This window comes from Oryx dammah, unplaced genomic scaffold (assembly GCF_014754425.2).
Source record: "Oryx dammah isolate SB20612 unplaced genomic scaffold, SCBI_Odam_1.1 HiC_scaffold_3, whole genome shotgun sequence".
NCBI classification, from domain to species: Eukaryota; Metazoa; Chordata; class Mammalia; order Artiodactyla; family Bovidae; genus Oryx; species Oryx dammah.
The window spans coordinates 95973618-95993808 of record NW_024070187.1 but is presented as its reverse complement, the minus strand read 5'-3'; the positions used below and the strand labels follow the sequence as shown (position 1 = coordinate 95993808).

Below are 20191 nucleotides of genomic sequence, written 5' to 3'. Positions count from 1 at the left end.
AAGAGTAGCTCCCCGCACATGGCTACTGGAGAAAGCCCTTGTGCAGCAATGAAGACCCTGCACAGCCAAAAATAAGTAAATACAATTTTTAAAAAAGAATAAAATATTGCCACTTGCAGCAGCATGAATGGACTTGGAGTGCGATATGCTAAGTGAAATAAGTCAGCTAGAGAAAGAGAAATCCTATGTGATATCACTCATGTGGAATTTAAAAAATACAACAAACTAGTGTATAAAACATAAAAGAAGCAGACTAACAGATATAAGGCACAAACTAGTGGCTCCCAGTGGGGACAGGAAAGGCAGGAGGGAGAGGTAGGTGTAGGAGATTAAGAGGTACAAATTATTAAGTATAAAATAAGCTACAAGGACATATTGTACAACATAGGAAATACAGCCAATATTTTATAATAACTATAAATGGAGTATAACCTTTAAAAATTGTGAATCACTATCTTGTACCACAGTAATTTACACAATATTGTACAGCAACTATACTTCAAGAAAAGAAAAAACTTTATAAAATGTATAATTTTAACCATTTTAACTGTATGGTTCAGTGCATTAAGTATACTCAGATTGCTGTACAACTGTCACCACCATCTATGTCCAGGATTTTTTTATTTCCCTAAACTGAAACTCTGTATCCATTAAACACAATTCTTCCTGCTCCCTTCCACCCAGGCTCTGGCAACCAAACTTCTGTTTTCTGTCTCTAAATCTGACTACGCTATGTACCTCATGTAAGTCGAACCACACATCATTTGTCTTCTTGTCACTGTTTTATTTCACTTATTAGGGACTACTTTTATTTTTTTTTTAATATTTGGCTGTGCCATGTGGCATGTGGTATCTTAGGTCCCAGACCAGGGATCAAACCCACACCTCTGCAGTGGAAGTGTGGAACCTTAATCAGTGGACTGCCAGGGAAGTCCCAGGACTCCTTTTTAAAACAAATTTTATTGAAGTATAGTTGATTTACAATGTTAATTTCTGCTGAGGGCCTACTTTTAAAATATTTAATAATTTTATATTTATGTAAAATATGTACAGAATGATTGTGTACATATTTTACAATTTTTAAAACTGTATAAAATGTTTATGTGGTTCCAAGTCAAATTTGCAAGACAGGTTTCATTCACAGAGGTCTAATTTCTATTCTCATCCTTATAGAGGCATGTTTTCAGCTTATCCTTCCCTTGTTTCTCCATCCTCCCCTTTTTCACTATAAGCAAAACATATATTTGTATTTATTCCTCTTGCTTAAAATGGTTGTATATCAGGATGGTAAGTAAATAATAGTAATGCCATATATATTTTCTCTATCTTGCTTTATTCACTTACCAATATGTCATGGATATCTTTCCTTACCATTATAGAAAGATAAAAGTTCTTAGTTCTCATTCATCTTAACAGCTCTTAAACTCCTAACTGATTTGTCAGAAGTGATACTGACAAGTTTTTTTTTGGCCACGCTGCATGGCTTGGAGAATCACAGCTCCCTGACCAGGGGCTGAATCTGGGACCCTGCAGTGGAGGCTGGAGTCCTACCCAGTCGACCACCGGGGAAGTCTCCCTGACAATGTTTAGAGAATACAGTTAGAGGTTACATACCATAAACTTTCCTAATACTTGTTGAAAATCTGCAGCAACTGCATTTGAAGGAGAAAAATGTTCTTGTGACATCAAAGGATTTTTCAGAAAAGTCTCACTAACCTGGAGAAATCAATGGAAATATTTAAACTGTATAGATAATTTCAACCGGAGAATTACAGAACAAGTGTTAATTTGAAGCCAAGTTTGGTAGAAACTTGCAATAAGAGATAACAGTTCTAGATTTTTAGTGGCAGGGTATGTTTCTATTTTAAAGATGCAGTATAATGAAAACTGCTCATATCTCATATCATGAGATATGATTCTTTGGTGTTGATATTTCTCAGGACTTGAGGGGACCCACAGATGTTACCTCTGGCAGACAAGGAAAGATAGGGGGTCTATCATATTCTCTAAATAAGTGCCTTTCATTTTCCCCTCTTGCCTTACTTTCAAAATCCATTCAATGATAACAAAACAAACCCACCCAAATGTTAACCCTATAGGGTTGTTAAATGACATTTCAAAGCTTCAAGAAGGAATTCTGACAGCTGTTTGTACTTAATGTTGTATCATCTCAGAAGCAGTGGTAAAAATCATGCAGTTGGGCAATTTTGTGTTACCTGATTTTGAAAAGTTGGTAAAGTTGAGATGTTCTTCCATAATGGCAGAGAGGGGAAAAAAAATTCTAGTCAGTTAAACGGCTAACAGTGTTTATCATGTAGGTGCTAACAACTGTCTAGGCATAAAGGTAGAGTGAATTACAATATTAGGCCTTATACTCCTTGATTCTATGTGGTTATGATTTGAGTTGTGTTAAAACAAGTTGGTAAACTAAGCAAATAAAATCTATGAATGATTCATGAATATGACTGGAGAATATCTATTAATAAGTATAGTATACTTGATTGATTTTCCATTAATATTTCTTTGTTAAAATACTTATCCTAAATTATATACTTGTGAATAAGATTGGAGATTAATATTATTTACTTTTTAAAATAAGAAACAAGCATACCATCTGGATCATAAAATTACTAGAATAATGTTTATTCCTAGTCTGTCTCTGAGACTGCCTTTCACAATCTTGTTCTTGTTGTTGTTGCTTAGTTGCTCAGTCGTGTCTGACTCTTTTCAACCCCATGGACTGCAGTTATCAAATTCTGGGTAATCATCAGTAACAGATGATAGCTATTAGAGATGTTAATTACCTTTTAAGAAATTTATAAAATCTCATGTATCTACATAAGTACACACACATAATTATTTATATTTTATATTTTTTGGTAACTTTTACATAAAACATTCCCTGAAGGTAGTGTAGCGCTTCCCAGGTGGCTCAGTGATAAAAGAATCTATCTGCAGTGCAGGAGAGTCAGGTTTGATTTCTGGGTCAGGAAGATCCCCTGAAGAAGGAAATGACAATCCACTCCAGTATTCTTGCCTGGAGAATTCCATGCACAAGAGGAGCCTGGTGGGCTACAGCAGATAGGGTTGAAAAAGAGTCATGTACGACTTAGTGACTAAAACAACAACAAAGGTAGTATGAATGATTAAAAAATTTTTTTTAACTCTTGTAATTGATTGACATTTTCTGCCAGAAGTATCTTACATGTGTTTCAAAATTAAATACATATGCTATTGAGAAAGCATACTAAATATTATTGATTCTAAAGCTTAAGTTTTTTTACTTTGAAAGGACAAAAGAAATATAAAGAGAGATTCTGATAGATCTGGGTTGATTGTCTTTGCAGATCTTGCTTTAGAGTCAGAGGATGTGTAGAGGCAGGAGATAGGTGAAGGGTGAGGGTGAGAAATCTCTGAAGGTCATTAACGGCTCTGCTATATGGACAGATGGCTGATCTGCTCTTGGCTAGGGACATTACTACTAATAAACTATAAATCAGACCTTATAATTTCAGTAATTGAAAAAGTCAAAGTAGTATAAGAAATTACTTACATTTTTAAGAAATGCAGATGGTGTTAAAATATCTAAGGCATTGTCTGAGGCACAAAGGTAAGTGATTCCATCAATAAAGAGAGTATGGTAAACAAAGCTTTGAAAAGAATACATTCATTTACATATAATATTAAAGAAATTAAGTACTGATACAGAGAATTGAATTTTGTTTTCAAGCTTTCATTAATAGTATAAAAACTATGTAGATAACTTTTTATAATCAGAATAACTAGAAAATCTTTCATACATTTGAAGAATTAAATTATGTTAGATAAAAACTCTCTAAAATGTGAATATCTATTTAACATTGCATCAAGAAAAATAAATTACAACAGAGGAAAGTGTAATAATTTAATCATATATATGCATATTTGACATGCCTTTGATGGAAGTCACATTCCAAGGTTACATCTAGATTCTGATCAAACAGAAAATTCTATTTGTTCACTGATTTTTAGTATTCTTATATTTTTAGGTAGACATATTTAATTTTGGCAGTTCTTGGCTTTCTATCATGACAGATTAGAATTTAAAAGTCATAAACTGCAAAGATCAAATATTCTGGAGAACATGAGTTGGGGGGGGTGGAATTAAACTTCCCCATAGTAATCCAATTGGAGAAGGAAATGGCAACCCACTCCAGTGTTCTTGCCTGGAGAATCCCAGGGATGGGGGAGCCTGGTGGGCTGCCGTCTATGGGGTCGCACAGGATCGGACATGACTGAAGCGACTTAGCAGCAGCAGCAGCAGCAGCAGCAGCATAGTTATCCAAAGTGTACGTTTTTTTAGACCACTTAGCTTCTCAGTACCTTTTGTACCTTCTCAGACATTTTAGGAGGATATAAGATTTTTGGAGAGTGTCACCATCTTTACTGCCCAGCAATCCAGAAAATTTAGGGATGTAGCAAAATAGTTGCTTGGTGCCTAGGCTTTAATCTAGTCATTTTTGAACACTCTATATCCAAGTGGTTATATAGGCAACAGACATGTTCAAATGCTAAACTGGATATATATGAGAATGAGGAATGGCAAAACATGTAGAAAAGATAATCCCAGAGGTAGAAAATTTAAAATATGCACGCTTTCAAAACAAATCTCTCATATATATCATGAATACAATATACTACAAATATTTTTAATGATGGTATTAGTTGACATGCATAATATACACTAGGGCTTCCCAGGTGGCTCAGTGGTAAAGAATCCACCTCCAAGCAGGAGATATGGGTTTGATCCCTGGGTCAGGAAAATCTCCTGCAGAAGGAAATGGCAACTCACTCCAGTATTCTTGCCTGGAGAATTCCACGGACAGAGAAGCCTGGTAGTCAATGGGGTCACAAAGAGTCAGACATGACTTAGTGATTTTAAAAATTTTTATTTTTATTTTTAAATTGGGGAGAGTCTTTATAGGAAAAGAGTTTCTAATTCTATCATCTCTTCAAAAATTACATATGTGATTTGAAGTAAATTGATACTGGATGTGATTTTAAATTTATGTTTAGTATGCTTAGTGAATAACATTCAGAAATGTCCTTAAAGATTAAAAAACCTGAATACATGATGTCTAGGATATACTGTTAACTGACAAATGCAAGGCGGAGAAAAGTGCTTATGATGTACTACCATTTATCTGTCATTCTCGTATGCTACCATAAAGGAAATACAAATATATGGATGCATCTCTTATAGGAAAGAAAAAAAAGAAAATGATAAACTAAAAACTTAGTCAAAATAGTTACCTACACAGAGGGAGAGAGAGTAGTATGAAGAAAGGAACAAAAATGAGACTGCTTGAAGGAAACTCGTTTTGTAGATTTGACTCCGGAACTGTATAAATTTTATCATTTTACATAATGACAAAATATCATTAAAGTCAAACTTTAAGAGTGCAACCCTTAAAAATAAAAAACAAAAAGAAGAAGAAGAAAAAAATAATCTAACTTGATGTCAAGTAACCCCAGCAAGAGATGGTGGTGGAGGCAGTCAGACTGTGGATATATTTGGAAGGGAAAGACAATAGAAGTTGCTGATGGGTTAGATTTGGAAGTAAAAGAGATAAAAATCAAGGATCATAGAAGTTTTAGACCTGAGGAACTGGAGAGGTGATGTGGGGACAACTCCAAGAGGAGGCTTGACTTCGAACCTAAGTTGGAGATGCCCATTAGACATCCTATAGAGATATGGAAATGGCAACCCACTCCAGTGTTTTTGCCTAGAGAATCCTAGGGATGGGGGAGCCTGGTGGGCTGCCGTCTATGGGGTCGCACAGAGTCGGACACGACTGAAGCGACTTAGCAGCAGCAGCAGAGATATGGAATGAATGGTTGGGTATACAAGTCTGGAGACCAGGGAAGAGGTCCTCAAAAGATTCAACTTAGAATGTTTGATATAGGTAGGCAGATAGAGGAGAGAATCCCCTTTTCAGATCATTCCAGCTAGTAAGTAAAACAAAACTAGAATATCACTATTTTGCAACCCCCAATAAATTAATGGCTCTACGGTGTAGGCCGTGAGTATCAATGGCCTCTAGTATGCCAGAAGGCAGAATTATGCACCCTCAGATCAAAAACTGATGAAAAACCTACAGTCTTGCCAAAGGGATCAAGTCACTGGATCCAACTGCTTTGATCAGGATGAACTTCATTTTGAATATGCAATCAGCAAAACCAGACTGTAGGAAACTCTGTAGATTCTTCAACAATAAATTGTAAGGAAAGGAAAGGGATCTAAGGGCAATATGTGGATTAAAGAGACTTAAAAGACACCAACTAAAAAATGGGCGGGACTAGGGTCTTTTGCCTGAAGATGCATATTCAGGTACTGAGGTGATGAAGAAATAGCATAAGTGACTGCTGCAGAAGTTGGAATGGTTGTTGATTTGGGGGAGAGGGAGGAAGTTGTGAATGGGGTATCATGGTGGGGAGTTTTTGGGGTAGTTGGCAGAGATCTGTTCTTTGGCTTAGTTGGCAGTTGCAGCTGGTTGCTGGGAGTGAGTCCTTTGAGAAACTTCATAAAACTGTGCATTCATTTAATGTGTCTTTACATTAAGTGTAAGCTAAAACAAATCTCCTCTTTAAAAAACAATGATGAGTCTAAAAAAAAAGAGAAATTGGACTTCCTTGGTGGCTCAGATGGTAAAGAGCCTTCCACCTGAAATGCGGGAGACCTGGTTTTGATTCCTGGGTTGGGAAGATCCCCTGGAGAAGGGAATGGCTACCCACTCCAGTATTCTGGCCTGGAGAATTCCATGGACAGAGGAGCCTGGCAGGCTACAGTTCATGGGGTCACAAAGAGTCAGATACTACTGAGTGACTTTCACTTTCACTATTCCGCACTTGTTCTTTTACTAGCAAAATATTTACTTGGGACATTACATGGTTTAAGCCACATCATGTAATGTCTCACGTAAAGTAGAATGATCTTATTAAAGATATTTTAAGGAGTACGTCAAGGCTGTATATTGTCACCCTGCTTATTAACTTCTATGCAGAGTATGTCATGAGAAACGCTAGGCTGGAAGAAGCACAAGCTGGAATCAAGATTGCCGGGAGAAATATCAATAACCTCAGATATGCAGATGACACCACTCTTATGGCAGAAAGTGAAGAGCTAAAAAGCCTCTTGATGAAAGTGAAAGAGGAGAGTGAAAAAGTTGGCTTAAAGCTCAACATTCAGAAAACGAAGATCATGGCATCCAGTCCCATCACTCCATGGGAAATAGATGGGGAAACAGTGGAAACAGTGTCAGACTTTATTTTTTTGGGCTCCAAAATCACTGCAGATGGTGACTGCAGCCATGAAATTAAAAGACGCTTACTCCTTGGAAGAAAAGTTATGACCAACCTAGACAGCATATTCAAAAGCAGAGACATTACTTTGCCAACAAAGGTCCGTCTAGTTAAGGCTATGGTTTTTCCTGTGGTCATGTATGAATGTGAGAGTTGGACTGTGAAGAAAGCTGAGTGCCGAAGAATTGATGCTTTTGAACTGTGGTGTTGGAGAAGACTCTTGAGAGTCCCTTGGACTGCAAGGAGATCCAACCATTCCATTCTGAAGGAGATCAACCCTGGGATTTCTTTGGAAAGAATGATGCTAAAGCTGAGACTCCAGTACTTTGGCCACCTCATGTGAAGAGTTGACTCATTGGAAAAGACTCTGATGCTGGGAGGGATTGGGGGCAGGAGGAGAAGGGGATGACAGAGGATGAGATGGCTGGATGCCATCACCCACTTGATGGATGTGAGTCTGGGTGAACTCCGGGAGTTGGTGATGGACAGGGAGGCCTCGCATGCTGCGATTCATGGGGTCGCAGAGTCAGACATGACTGAGCGACTGAACTGAACTGAACTGAACTCAAGTGGAAATTGCCCTTTTTATTAATGAAATATTTTGGTATACCAAAAAAGGTACAGAGAATAAGATAAGAAGAACATTCGTAGCCCTACTGTCCAGTCAAAATGTTACAGATACAATTAATGTCCCCCACATACCCTTTCTCAATTTCTTCTCCCTTCTCTTTGTAGAGGTAACCACTTTCTTGAATTTAGTGTCATCCTTACCATTCATAATTTTATACCTTCATTTCTGAGGATTCAATCAAGAGCCCGTGTGATAAATATTTCCCCCATGTGATTATCATTATAATTATCAGTTTGTGGTGGTGGTTGTTTAGTCGCTAGTTCAAAAGAGTTGAACCCCATGGACGGACTGCTGGCTGTCAGGCTCCTCTGTCCATGGGATTTCCCAGGCAAGAATACTGGCGTGGGCTGCCATTTCCTTCTCCAGGGGATCTTCTTGACCCACGGATTGAACCTGCATCTTCTGCATTGGCAGGTGGATTCTTTACTACTGAGCCACCAGGGAAACCCAGCCCAGTTATCAGCTGGTAATGATTAAAAAGTAGACTTTATTAGAATATAACTTACCTTCCCATTTGAATTATGGTCTTTGGTTCAGCTCTAAGAAGTACTAGCTTAAGCACTGCTGCTGTTGCTTCCTAAAAAAAATTGTTAGCATTTATATAGAAGATTGTACTGCTGTTCATTATTCATCTCCTTAATTTATGAACTTTTTTTAAATTAAGGAACAACTGTTTACTAGGAGAACTAATGGGTAGTTATTCATAATGCATGGTAAGAGACAAGTTATCATGAAATATTCATATGAATCTGAAGGAATATATTAAAATTACATCCCTGGTTTGGGAAGATCCCCTGGAGAAGGGAATGGCAACCCACTCCAGTACTCTTGCCTGGAGAATTCCATAGACAGAGGAGCCTGGTGGGCTACCGTCCATGGGGTCCCAAAGAGTTGGACATGACTGAGCAACTGACATTACTACTACTAAATATACATATACTTTGTTTGTATACATATAAGTGTGCAAATATAAGATATACTAATTAGTCATTTTTATAACACATTATTAATATGACTGGTTATTATTAATATAGTCAACAAAGGAGTCTGAAATGCAGTACTTGGGTGCAGTCTCAAAAATGACAGAATGATCTCTATTCATTTCCAAGGCAAACCATTCAATATCACAGTAACCCAAGCTTATGCCCCAACCAATAATGCTGAAGAAGCTGAAGTTGAACGATTCTATGAAGACCTACAAGACCTTCTAGAACTAACACCCCCAAAATATGTCCTTTTCATTATAGGGGACTGAAATGCAAAAGTAGAAAGTCAAGAGATACCTGGCTGCTATTGCTAACTTGCCTCAGTCGTGTCCGATTCTGTGCGACCCCAGAGACGGCAGCCCACCAGGTTCCCCCGTCCCTGGGATTCTCCAGGCAAGAACACTGGAGTGGGTTGCCATTTCCTTCTCCAATGCATGAAAGTGAAAAGTAAAACTCCTAGCGACCCCATGGACTGCAGCCTACCAGGCTCCTCCATCCATGGGATTTTCCAGGCAAAAGTACTGGGGTGGGGTGCCATTGCCTTCTCCGAGAGATACCTGGAGTAACAGGCAAATTTGGCCTTGGATTACAGAATGAAGCAGGGCAAAGGCTAAGAGAGTTTTGCCAAGAGAATGTGCTGGTCATAGCAAACACCCTCTTCCAACAACACAAGAGAAGACTCTACACATGGACATCATAAGATGGTAAATACTGAAATCAGATTGATTATATTCTTTGCAGCCAAAGAAGGAGAAGCTCCATACTGTCAGCAAAAACAAGACCACGAGCTGACTGTGGCTCAGATCATGAACTCCTTATTGCCAAATTCAGACTTAAATTGAAGAAAGTAGGGAAAACCACTAGACCATTCAGGTATGACCTAAATCAAATCCCTTATGACTATACAGTGGAAGTGACAAATAGATTCAAGGGATTAGATCTGATAGACAGAATTCCTGAAGAACTATGAACAAAGGTTCATGACATTGTACAGAAGGCAGTGATTGAGACCATCCCCAAGAAAAAGAAATGCAAAAAGGCAAAACGGTTGTCTGAGGAGGCCTTACAAACAGCTATGAAAAGAAGAGAAGTGAAAGGCAAAGGAGAAAAGGAAAGATATACCCATTTGAATGCAGAGTTCCAAAGAATAGCAAGGAGAGATAAGAAAGTCTTCCTCAGTGATCAGTGCAAATAGAGGAAAACAATAGAATGGGAAAGACTAGAGATCTCTTCAAGAAAATTAGAGATACCAAGGGAACATTTCATGCAAAGATGGGCACAATAAAGGACAGAAATGGTATGGACATAACAGAAGCAGAAGATATTAAGAAGAGGTGGCAAGAATACACAGAAGAACTATACAAAAAAGATCTTCAAGACCCAGATAATCATGATGGTGTGATCACTTACCTAGAGCCAGACATCCTGGAATGTGAAGTCAAGTGGGCCTTAGGAAGCATCACTACAAACAAAGCTAGTGGAGGTGATGGAATTCCAGTTGAGCTATTTCAAATCCTGAAAGATGATGCTGTGAAAGTGCTGCACTCAATGTCAGCAAATCTGGAAAACTCAGCAGTAGCCACAGGACTGGAAAAGGTCAGTTTTCAATCTCAAAGAAAGGCAATGCCAAAGAATGCTCAAACTACCACACAGTTGCATTCATCTCACACACTAGCAAAGTAATTCTCAAAATTCTCAACAGTTCATGAACCGTGAACTTCCAGATGTTCAAGCTCAATTTAGAAAAGGCAGAGGAATCAGAGATCAAATGGCCAATATCTGTTGGATCATTGAAAAAGCAAGAGAGCTCCAGAAAAACATCTACTTCTGCTTTATTGACTATGCCAAAGCCTTTGACTGTGTGGATCACAACAAACTGTGGAAAATTCTTCAAGAGATGGGAATACCAGACCAGCTGACCTGCCTCCTGAGAAATCTGTATCCAGGTCAATAAGCAACAGTTAGAACTGAACATGGAACAACAGACTGATTCCAAATTGGGAAAGGAGTATGTCAAGGCTATATATTGTCACCCTGTTTATTTATCTTATATGCAGACTTTGTCATGAGAAATGCTGGACTGGATGAAGCATAAGCTGGAATCAAGACTGCTGAGAGAAACAGCAATAACTTCAGATATGCAGATGACACCACCCTTATGGCAGAAAACAAAGAAGAACTAAAGAGCTTCTTGAGGAAAGTGAAAGAGGAGAGTGAAAAAGTTGGCTTAAAACTCAACATTCAGAAAACTAAGTGGCATCCGGTCCCATCTCTTCATGGGAAATAGATGGGGAAACAGTGGAGACAGTGAGAGACTTTATATTTGGGGGCCTTAAAACCACCACAGATGGTGACTGCAGCCATGAAATTAAAAGATGCTTGCTCCTTGGAAGAAAAACTATGACCAACCTAGACAGCATATTAACAAGCAGACATTACTTTGCCGACAAAGGTCCATCTAGTCAAAGCAATGGTTTTTCCAGGTGTCATGTATGGATGTGAGAGTTGGACTATAAAGAAAGCTGAGTGCCAAAGAATTGATGCTTTTGAACTGTGGTATTGGAGAAGACTCTTGAGAATCCCTTGAACTCCAAGGAGAGCCAACCAATCCATCCTCAAGCAAATCAGTCCTGAATATTCATTGGAAGGACTGATGCTGAAGCTGAAACTGCAATCCTTTGGCCACCTGATATGAAAAACTGACTCCTTGGAAAAGACACTGATGCTGGGAAAGACTGAAGATGGGAGGAGAAGGGGAGGACAGAGGATGAGATGGTTGGATGGCATCACCAATTCAAGGGACATGAGTTTGAGTGAACTCAGGGAGTTGGTGATGGGCAGGGAGGCCTGGTGTGCTCCATGGAGTCACAAAGAGCTGGACATGAGTTAGCAACTGAACTGAATTGAACTGAATATGACTGAGGATTGGACTATCTAATCAAACATCTTTTCAGTGACCTCCATGAAGCTATATGTAAAATGTTAATCGATTAAAAGAATTCAGCTTTTAGTCTCTGATAAACGATGCAGTCTTCTTTTTTCTGATTAAGATAAAAATTGTATTCATTATTATTCACTGATGTATTTGTATAAAAAATAATTGTTAAGATTTCTTCTACCTGTTTATTATAAGGCTCATTCTCTGGGGAAAATTTGCAAGGTATTATGATTATTCAGGGAGGAGGGCATGGCAACCCACTCCAGTATTCTTGCCTGGAGAATCCCATGAAGAGAGGAGGCTGGCGGGCTACACTCCGTGCAAAGAGTCAGACACGACTGAAGAGACTTAGCAAGCAAGCACACACATGATTATCCAGAATATCTTAACTATATCTAATTATATGGAATCCCATTAATTGACTTTAGAAGCATGAAAGGAACCTGAAAATGACCTAAGAAGACTTGAATAGGCATGTTCCTGATTAACTTTTCCATTTGCAGAAAATGATGCTTGAAATAAAAACTTTTTGGAGAGAAGAGCTTATTATTAATGATTTGGGCGAGAGTAAAACTTGAAATTTTTGGTATTACCTTAAAAATCCAAGTGTTTTCTCTAGAAAATAATTTCCTAAGAAACATTAAGGGAATTAAGAGAATACATAATCTTTCAGTTACTCTGTTCTCATCACTGGAACATATTCCCCTAGCTTTTCCAAAGTGTCTCTTTTAGAGAATGTAAACTATGAAATCAGAAAAATGTGAAACAAAGCAAGTGGCAACATGAGGCAATAAAATAACTGACACACGAGGCTGTAGTGCTGTTTCTGGGATTGAAGTGCTCACAATTTAAGAAAATGACTTGTCTGCGTCTGTTTCCTTGTGTGAAGAATGATGGGATTGGGCAAGATGAGCTCTACAAGAAGAAACAGAGACACAAACACAGAGAGATTACTATGTATAAAATGGGCTTCCAAGGTGGCACAGTGGTAAAGAATCCACCAGCCAACACAGGAGACGCCAAGAGACATGGGTTTGATCCCTGGGTCAAGAAGATCCCTGGAGAAGGAAATGGCAATCTACTCCAATGTTCTTGCACGAAAAAATTCCAGGGACAGAGGGGCCTGGCAGGCTACAGTCCATGGGGTTGCAAAGCTCTAATATTCTTGGGCTTCACTGGTGACTGAGAGGGTAAAGAATCTGCCTGCAATGTGGGAGATCTGGGTTCGATCTCTGGGTTGGAACCATCCCCTGGAGGAGGGCATGGCAAGTATTCTTGTCTGGAGAATCCCCATGGACAGAGGGACCTGGTGGGCTACAGTCCATGGGGTCGCAAAGAGTCGGACACGACTGAGTGACTAAGTACTGGAATGAGAACCTACTGTATAGCACAGGGAACTCGACTCAATGCTCTGTGGTGACCTAAATGGATGGGAAGGAAATCTGCAAAAGCGAGTATATGTACACGTATGGGCTTCCGAGGTGGCGCTAGTGGTAAAGAGCCTGCCTGCCAATGCAAGAGACATAAGAGACAGGTTTGGTCCCTGGGTCGGAAAGATCCCATGGAGAAGGAAATGGCAACTCACTCCAGTATTCCTGCCTGGGGAGTCCCATGGATAGCAGAGCCTGGGGAGCTACAGTCTACGGGTTTGCACAGAATCGGACACAACTGAAGCAACTTAGCATGTACGCGTTCATGTATACATATAGCTAATTCACTTTGCTGTACAGCAGAAGCTATTAATGTGCTGTGCGTTCAGTTGTGTCCAACTCTTTGCGATTCCACAGACTGCAGCCCACCAGGCTCCTCTGTCCACGGAATTCTCCAGGCAAGAATACAGGAGTAGGTTGCCATTTCCTTTGCAAAGAAGCTATTAATAACACAACATTATTGTTGTGTGGTGGCCAGGATGGTAGGGAACTTTGGGGGGAAATGGATACATGGTATACATGGCTGGGTCCTTTTGTTGCTCACTTGAAATTGTCACAATATTGTTTGTTTATCAGCAATCCCCCAGTTCAAAGGAAAAGTTAAAAAAAGAAACTAACACAACATTATAAAGAAATTGTACTCCATTAAAATTTAAAACAAAACAAAAAGATAATCTCTACAGTCCTGTCCAGCTCTATTTGATTTCATGATTAAGCGTTGGCTGGTACTCAGTTCAGTTCAGTTCAGTTCAGTCGCTCAGTTGTGTCCGACTCTTTGCGACCCCATGAATCTCGCAGCATGCCAGGCCTCTCTGTCCATCATCATCTCCCAGAGTTCACTCAGACTCATGTCCATCAAGTCCGTGATGCCATCCAGCCATCTCATCCTCTGTCGTCCCCTTCTCCTCCTGCCCCCAATCCCTCCCAGCATCAGAGTCTTTTCCAATGAGTCAACTCTTCGCATGAGGTGGCCAAAGTACTGGAGTTTCAGCTTCAGCATCATTCCCTCCAAAGAAATCCCAGGGTTGATCTCCTTCAGAATGGACTGGTTAGGTTGGTACTAGTATTTTCTAATGAGTATAAAACATTTGTGACATCAATATTTAGCACTGAAGGAATATATGACAGAACTGGCCCATAAAGTGCCTTCTTCTCCCTGGTCAGCCTTCCACACAGCAGTCATTTCAGACCTTTAATCCTGTCCTCCACTACCTTCCACTTTCTTATCTCTCTGAGTGTCCACAGACAGTCCATTGGGTTTATAAACTCCTTCAACCTTCTGACCCTGTATCTTCAGAACTAATCAAATGGTTATTGAGAATCTACTATGTCTAGGCATCATACACTGTAAGGGCAGAGATGAAAACAGTCCCTGTCCTGAAGAAATACAATGGCAGAGACTGATAAGTAAAAGAAGATTCCAGTTCAGCCTGGCAAGTAGTTTGTTAAAGGGATGTAAATTATCCTGGGCATTGAAGAAGCTTCGAGGAGGAATGCAGAAACATCTCAAGCACAGAAGAGGTGATATTGTTAAAAAATGGAGACAAGTGGTTCTAGGGAGCAGGGACAGGAGATGTGAATGGAGACCTTGGTCAGACTGGAGAGCGGTGTGAAGTTCAGGGTGGGTGGAGCACCTGGGGGTGGGGAAGAGGAGATAGTCATGGAGAAGCCCTACCAGGAGGGCCGTGAATGCCAGTCTGAGGACAGTGAACTTTATGATGAAAGTAATCAGTTGCCACCCAATGATTTGAAGCAAGGGAGTGACATGATCATATTTGCTTTTAGGAACAATCTCCTGAGTAGCAGTGTGGAGGCTGGTTTTGAGAGGAACAAGGCCAAGGTCTGGGAGATGAGTTAGGGGACATTTTCAATGACCCTGATGAGAAATAATGAGGGCCGTGATGAGATGTGGTTCTGACACAAGGAGGCGGATTCGAGATATACTCACAAGATGGAAATGATAGAACTTGGCAGCAAAGAACAGATGTGAGGGTATAGAAGAGGGAAAAATGGAAAGTGACTCCCAGTTTCCAGTTTGAATGGTTTGGCAGAGCTGTCCAGCAGCATTAGAAATACAGGAGGAGGAATCTGCTAGGAAAGAATAATTTAGCCTCAGAAGGAGACTAAGTTCCACGTCTACATCCACACCCCTCCTTTCCCCAAGAGAAGCACCGCATTCCTCTAATCCAAGGCTCACTTCTCTACTGCCACATTGGATTCCAACCCTTTGTGCTCCTTCAGGTCTTACTCTCTCAATAACGGCCCTCTCCACAAAATTTTCCACGTCTTCTCTCCATTAGCCTACAAACATGTGAAAATTCTCCCTATATTAACAAATGAAGCCTTTCCTGGACCAAGCTTCTTCTAGTTGTTGCCCTCTCTCATTCTAAATTCTTGAAAGAACAGTCTAACTTCATTCTCCCTGCTTCCATCTCCCATTCACTTGTTGTTCAGTTGCTAAGTCTTGCCTGACTCTTTGCAACCCCATGGAGGGCAGCACTCCAGGCTTCCCTGTCCTTCACTATTTCCCAGAGTTTGCTCAAACTCATATCCACTGAGTTGGTGATGCCATCCAATCATCTCATCCTCGGTCTCCTCCCATCCTCAATCATTCCCAGCAACAAGGTCTTTTTCAGTGAGTCGGCTCTTCACATCAGATGGCCAAAGTATTGGAGTTTCAGCTTCAGTATCAGTCCTTCCAATGAATATTCAGGACTGATTTCCTTTAGGATTGACTGGTTCGATCTCCCTGCTGTCTAAGGGACTCTCGAGAGTCTTCTCCAGAGCCACAATTAGAAAGCGTTAGAACAGATGTGAGGGTATAGAAGAGGGAAAAATGGAAAGTGACTCCCAGTTTCCAGTTTGAATGGTTTGGTAGAGCTGTCCAGCAGCATTAGAAATACAGGAGGAGGAATCTGCTAGGAAAGAATGAATTTAGCCACGTCTACATCCACACCCCTCCTTTCCCCAAGAGAAGCACCGCATTCCTCTAATCCAAGGCTCACTTCTCTACTGCCACATTGGATTCCAATCCTTCATGCTCCTTCAGCCCTCAGCCTTCTTTATGGTCCAACTCTCATATCTGTACATGACTCCTGGAAAAACCATAGCTTTGACTTTATGTCAGCAAGCTGATGTCTCTGCTTTTCAATATGCTGTCATAACTTTTCTTCCAAGAGGCAAATGTCTTTTAATTTCATGGCTGCAGTTACCATCTGCAGTGATTTTGGAGCCCAAGAAAATAAAACCTGTTATTGTTTCCACTTTCCCCCCACTTAGCCTAAAGCAATGTCTTCTTCCTCCACCTCTACCACTATCAGTAAGATCACTTATCATTTCCTAACTGTCCAAGTTGGCTCTTATTCAACTTCTCTAGGGCACAAAACATTCTTGTAACTTTTTTCTCTTGGCTTTCAGAATACCATTGCTCCTGTTTGGTGACCCAACTCTCTATTCTATTAAAATTTTTTTAAATTACATTTATATTTATTGAATTATTTATTTTCCCATGTTGAGTCTTAGTTGTGACATGCAGGATCTAGTTCCCTGATCAGGGATCGAACTTGGGCCCCCTGCATTGGGAACATGGGAGTCTTAGCCACTGGGCCAGGAGGGAAGTCTCTCTATTCTATTCTTAATAGTGTCCTGCCTTCTGGTGCTCTTCTCGTCTCACTCTCTTTCCTTTTCTTGGGCAGTCTCACCCACTTCTACCATCTTTATCTCTGACCCGCTGGACATGTTTACAACTTAAATCTTTTGGGAATAAGATGGAGGAATAAATACACAAACAGATGGACTGTTTCCAACTGGCCACAAAATTCTACTTGTCCCAACTTGTACTCTCCTCCCTTGCAGTTCCTCTCCTAACTCCTTCTCCCACAATCCTATTCCTCCATCTGTAGCTGCCCCCTTGTTTCATACCACTTAAGAAAACAAATGGAGAAACTATACACCTTAAACTTATGCACTGTTGTATGTCAATTATATCTCAATAAAGCTGTGGGTAAAAAGATTAAAAAAAAAAAAAAGGAAACAACAAAAACCAAAAACCCTGAAGACTTCCCTGATGGTCTAGTGGCTAAAGCTTCAAGCTCCCAATGCAGTGGGCCCAGGTTCCATCCCTGGTCAGGGAACTAGATCCCTCATGCCTCAGCTAAGACCCAGCATAGCCAAATAAATAAACAAATATTAAACAAAGAAACCCTGAGATTCATCCTAAGTATGGCCCTGTTCTCTGTCCTACATATCCTACCAGTCATTAACTCCTGAGGACTAGTTTGCAAAGTCTGTTTAGTATCTGTCCATTCCTTTCCTTCTGCATTGTCTTTGCCTTAGCTCAGGCTCTTTGATTGTCTAGATAAACTATAAAAACACCATCCTAACTGGCTCTCTTTCCTCTAAGCCATCTTCTATGTTGTAATCATACCAAATTTTCCAGAAAATGGATCAGATTGTGTCATTTCTCTATAAATCTTGTCCTGCTCCCTGGTATCTCTAGGATAAGAGAACCAGCCTAATCTAAGACCTTTCATTAACTAGTCTCTGTTCACTTTTCTGACCTCGTCGTTAGCGACCCTGCGCTCAAGCCACACCTGAGGTTCTTGAGGTTTCCCCCAGCCCACCATACTATTTCAGGCTACGGCGAACTCTTGTAATGCTTTTAAGCCAAGCACCCCACCATCATCTCTTTGGTTGGCAAGCAGTCATCCATCCTGAGTGCTACAGTAGCAATCTCTATCTACGTCCACTGAAATACTTATTACACACTGCAGGAGGACTGAACACAGCCCTTGGGTACAAAAGGACAGCTCCAGGCGCCGTTTTCATTGTATCCCTTACACCATGACTCTGGGATTTTGCAACTAAAACATGTTCAATAAACGTGTGTGGAACTGCAGGCCATTTCTCCGCGGGGGAGAGAAAATCTTTAAGGGGTCTCCGGAATTAAACGTGACAGCCAAGTCACCCTGGGCGTGCAGCACCAACACTAACCCCTGGGCGGCGCACTTGCGGCTCGGCCGCCCGAAAGGGCGAGTGGCTCCCGCCAGGGATTCACGGCTCACCAGCCTGGCCGTTCACGGGGGCGGGGCCTCACGCCCTTCAGCCCGCTCGGGACCGCCTTTCAGGGCCATGTCCTGAAAGGCGGGTCTGGTGGGCGCCACCCTCGAAAGGTGGAACCTGCGAAGGCCGAAGGCTGAGGAGCCGACGGAGGGGTACCTGATAAGACCCGCCGGTTAGGGCCAGCTCCGCTAGGACCGCTCGGCCATTTGCAATGCAGCTGTAGGTGATCGTCATAGTGGGCGAGCTAATGAAGGAAAAGCTCCCGCCACATCTAACCGCCCGCGACTGGGGCGGGGCTTCGGGAGAGGGCGATGTCTGCGCAGGCGCGAGGGCCGGTTGATTGGCAGGCAGGGAGGCGGGGCCATCTCTTGCCTGGGCTGAAACTGATGAATCCGGGCGAGGTCTCTGAAAATACTGTTTGGGTGAGTGAAGCCTTTCTTCGTGGTCATTCTTAAAATCATCTAAGAGCCAGTTACTTCACAGTGTTTACGTACATATGGTTCATTCACAATCTAGGACATATGAAATATCGACCTTGATTTAAAAGGAAATTCATTCATGAATTCAACAAGCACTTTTTGAACTCCCACTGTGCGCTCCCTAAGTACTTAGAAGAACAGATATGCAGAGGTAGGTTCCAGACCCTGATTTTGAGTTCATATTCTAGTAGTGGTCAAAGAGGCACATGCAGGCAAATGCCAATCTCAAGTGGTGGATGTGCGCTCTGATAGAAAGATAAACTGATCACACATGCTGCAGTGGACGCAACTAATCCTCCTTGGGAGAGGGAGCAAAGATTTCGAAGTCACTGTCCCATTGTGGAGGATGGGTTGGGGTTCTCTTAAATGGGAAAGAAAGGCAGGACAGTCTAAGCAGAGGGAACAGCTCTGTGAAGGCTTGGAAGAAGGGAAGTGGGTGTAGGGAATGGATGTGAGTGTGTGTCAGAGGGAAGGTGTGTGGTGGAGTGGGTAGGAGATGAGAGTGGGAGGAGTGGTGGAATGACTGTTATTCTAGACCTAGAGTTTCTTGACAAGAATATTTTAAACTATAAACTTCAGATGAGCTTAGGTATTTTCATTAGCAAGGTGTTGTGGTAGAGTGAAATATAGGCATTGCCATTTACTCTGTGCCTTTATTGTAACTTAGCCTTTCTGAGACTCGGTTTGCTAATCTATAAAACAGGGATAGTTGTCAAGTTTAAATTAAGTGATTGTGCAGAATACTTAGCACACTATAGATATGTAGTTGCATCTTTAGTGTGATAAACACATTAACGAGAATTACTGTCTTGCTTCTGATGGTATAACTTTAAAGGAAAAACAGTCAATGCCTCGCTGGACTTGAAGACAGGTAGTCGATTGAATTTATTTTAACCCAGTGCAATCAAATGGGATTTGACAAGCAAGCAGCAAAACTGGTCTGGACTGTAACTATTAAAAAATGGCTTGTTGAATCCTTTATCCTTTTGTATAAAGGAAATCTTGAATCAATGTGTCTTACCAGCTTAGAGATAATGTCTGGTGTTATAGGTGGGATGCCTGAATCACGAGCACTGATCATGTTACTTACATGTGGGAAAAAGAAATATGTTAGTTCTGAGGTGATACATTGGCATATTCTTGCTAACTGTGAAAATAAGCTTCATAAGCTTGGCTGCACTGCCTTGCTTCTTCTGTTTAGTAATGATGGTGCTGAAAGTGGGCAATGAATCTTGAACTGTAGTAATGACAGCAAGCGTCTGATGGTTGGAGACGTGTATATGGGACCTTCCCTATCATTGGTCTCATCTTGTCATATTAAAACA

General features: G+C 40.8%; 1 long non-coding RNA gene across 1 annotated transcript in view; it reads right to left on the bottom strand.

Moving 5' to 3' along the window:
* Positions 1-18674, bottom strand: part of LOC120861504 — a 49208-nt gene extending 30534 nt beyond the window's left edge. Inside the window, exons 1-2 of the long non-coding RNA XR_005720554.1 lie at positions 18544-18674; positions 8479-8549 (exon numbers count right to left, since the gene is read on the bottom strand). This is a non-coding gene — a long non-coding RNA (uncharacterized LOC120861504). The remainder of the gene's footprint in view (positions 1-8478; positions 8550-18543) is intronic.
* Positions 18675-20191: the final 1517 nt, after the last annotated feature.